Source organism: Helianthus annuus, chromosome 10, assembly GCF_002127325.2.
Source record: "Helianthus annuus cultivar XRQ/B chromosome 10, HanXRQr2.0-SUNRISE, whole genome shotgun sequence".
Taxonomy (NCBI): Eukaryota; Viridiplantae; Streptophyta; class Magnoliopsida; order Asterales; family Asteraceae; genus Helianthus; species Helianthus annuus.
In genome coordinates, this window is record NC_035442.2 from 57,511,687 (window position 1) to 57,515,450 (window position 3,764).

Genomic DNA, 3,764 nt, shown 5'->3' on the forward strand with positions numbered 1-3,764 from the left:
CCCTTGCCCCCTCTCTCGGCCGAACATCACCCCACCCCCACATCCGTTTTTCGGTTCAAGTCTTGACATTCCAAGTATACTCGAGTGTTGGTGGTTACGTACAACGGAGCTCGGAACAAACGGAACGCGGAGGACCTCTACGGTTTGCTATTATCCACGCGGTTTTCGACTAGTTTCTTCCCTAGCCCCGGGCTAGAGGTATAACGTTTAAAACTCATTTTTGGTCATGTCTAAAGTGGTTAAAAGGATATTTGTCGGTTGAATGTCGGTAACCCGCTTAATGGAACTTTAAAGTCTACTAAAACGTGTATATTGTTGGATAAAAGCTCAAAACGCGTGTAAAAGTCGTAGTATTCGAATATGTTGATTTTTATGGCCCGATCTATGATGTGGTGGCTCTCATCATCGTTTAACCCCGACTTTGTTAGGATCACGTATCTTGACATACACTTGTTTCTTTGGTACAAGGGTTAAAAGGTGAAACTCCACCACACGGGAAACATGAACTTGTGTAAAAATGTTTTAACGTGAAAAATAGTATTTAAAACGAGCCGATCTACGTATGTACAAGTGGTATATTCGTAGGACCGGGTGTCGAGAAAATCATGTTTTTATAAAAGTGGATAAAGTGTTAACAAATATGATTTTTATAAACTACAAGTATAGAAACACTTGTAGAATAAAAGATCCGGCAAAATAACAATGTTTACAAAAATTGTCGGGAAGTTGTAAGAAGTGATTTGTGCCAAAAACGAGGTTTTTGCAAGACTAAGTTATGTTATGTATAGATCCACTAAAAATAACGAGATCTACACCGTAGTTTTTGTAAAAACTACAAGTTCATAAAACAACGCGGTTTTTCATACTAGTCTTCTATTTGAAGTGTTGAAAATTGATTCGGTTGATTTGATAAATTGTTGAGATGATTTTGTAAAAGAAAATGATACGCTTGAAAGCGTGGCCACCTCCAGTTACAGGGGAAACTCTGGCGAAATTTTCTAAAAATCTAACACTTAGAATTATTTACAAGTGTTAGACTACTTTGACATGTTTTCAAAATATATTTCGCCACAACTTTATTTACAAATAATCGGAGATGGGATTTTCACAAAAATAAACGAGATAAGTATATAATCGGTAAATATATTTTGCCACCTCACTGTTTATGATTATTTTGTGAAAATGTATAAATATTATTTTTAGAGTAAAAATAATATTTACTAACTTTGCCAAGCCCGAAATAATACAAACGCCTTCACGGCAAACATATAAGTTACAACGGTGATTATCATTACCACTTAATCGATAAAACGTAACTTACGCTTTATTCAGAAGTATTCATAAGCGCGTGTGTTGACAATACATTATTTTGGAAAATATTATGAGAAAAAGGAAATATATTATTTTTGAGAAAAATAAATATATTTTGAAATAAGAAATAAAATATATTAAGTGGGACTTAATAAAATAATATAAGTATACATGTATTTAAATCCCCCATCCTTGGGAAGGAGAATGCGTATCAAATATATATACGAAACGGTTGTCTAACTGTTTCCAAAAATGTAAACTATGAAGCTAAAGCACGGCCATCCGTCTAATAGAATTAGCATATGTAGGTCGTTGCACAGCACTTGGATATTGGATTGCTTGATTTTGTGACGCGTTCACTGTGAGTTCATGTCCCCCTATTCTTCTCTTAACTGTTTTCAGTTTTATAAACTGCGGGGGTGAAATACATGTTACAATGATTATGGATATGTTATACATGGTATGGTTAGCATAAGGAGGGTTATTACTTAGATCATGTGAGTGGGTAGGCAGAAACTTGAGGCCATTAATCCTCGTTGAGGACCGAGGGACAGGAGCGGTAGATCTATCTGGGTGTAGCGAGCCCAGCCCCAGGTCCAGCTGAACGGACCTCGGGGTGACTTAGTGCCCGACGCATAAATCCGCTAGGTTTGAGTCATCCCTACTTGCACTTCACACATATCAGTGGACTTGCAACCCATTGGTGATCTCTTTTATTTCCTTATTTGCTACATACCAGGATTTTTGATAAAGATAAAGGTTTATTTACTCATTTTCGCATGAACTCGCTCAACATTATTGTTGATTTTTCAACTTACATGTATTTCAGGGAATTAAGGATCTGGCACGGTTTAGCAGGATTTCCCGCTGCATTTAGACTCAGAGTCATCCGGGTTCAAGGCTTATGGCTCTTTCCTGGACAAGCCATAGCCCCTGAACCATGTTTATTTTCGTTGCATTATGGTAGTGGTTGTACTGTTTAAGACAAGTAATGGTTGTTGGGTGTTTACCCATTTAGACAATGTTTGACAATTATATTTTCAATGGATGACTTTGCATGATTTTAAATTCATATAGCTTGTTATGATTAAGCTATGGTATTAAGAAGTCACACCAAATTAACCACGCTTCCGCAAAGCCAGGGTGTGACAGCTTGGTATCAGAGCTCTGATCATAGCGAACTAGGGTTCATTTTGAGTCTAGACTATGATCACTAGGGCTCTCACGAAAATGTTTTTCTGCATACCACTTAAGTCCAGATCCAAAACTTTTTATAAACAAATGTTGAGCACATTTTATTATTTTAGGCTCGGTCTGGGAGGCCGAGGCTCGATCTAACGGATCGAGGTAGTTGTCTAGTGGGACTAGGGAGTCAGTCTGGGAGGCTGGGAGATGTTTGCTAGTGGGACTAGGGAGTCAGTCTGGGAGGCTGAGAAAAGTTGGCTAGTGGGACTAGGAAGAACAGTCTGGGAGGCTGGGAGGCTAGTGGGACTAGGAGGAATATGTGATTATTATGTGGTAACTTGTGTGATTACCTGATTTGCTGATATTTGTGCATACTTGTGATTGTATTACAGACTCATGGACACCTCAGATACTGGAGACTCGGACACTACTGGACCCCGACCCATGGAGTCAGACGAGATGATGTCATCAGAGCACGAGGTGCACACCTCGGATTATACCAGTACAGACGACGACGACTTTCAGCCGTTCGCACTACCTGACGGCGTCGTTGAGCCCATCGTTGGTGGTCCTGCTGCGGATCTTCCTCTCGCTGTGATTCCCGCCCCGATTCCTCTTGCATCCTACCCAGCTTATGAGCTTATGCTTGATGCCGAGGCTGGTGGCGATATTGATCTTTTCGATGACGAGCTATACGAGGACGAGGTTCCTGACCCAGCTCTTTTGCCCGCTGGCGGTCTTTTGATGATCGCCGGTGCTCCTGTCGGAGACTCGCCTGTTCATTCTCCAGCCCCAGACTCCTTTGAGTCTGTGGCATCTGCTCCATCACATGTGGCGAGCACGCAGCTTTTCGTTCATGACTCGGATCCTGACCAGGCGTTATCTGCCGCCCCTATGCCGAGCTTTGTTTTTGAGCATGACGATATCGAGGATTCTGACCCTGTATTTCCCCCTGGATTCGATCCAGACCGTGATATTGAGTTCGTTCACTTGGACCAGCCTGTAGAGGACCCCGTTGACCCTGCCGACCCTTTTGATCCTATCGATCCGGACTTTGACTTCGATATGGCGTTTGACGATCCCGAGCCTGCAGTAGCTCCAGAGCAGGCCGCTGCTTTCGATCCCGCACATGAGCATGGTTTGGCGCATGCTGATGTTCCTGTTGATCCTATTTTGGCGGGTCAGCCACTTGGCGACGTTCCTGTTGATGATATACCTTTGTTAGATGCTGACCATGTTGTTGATCCTCTTGTTGACCCTCCGATCGC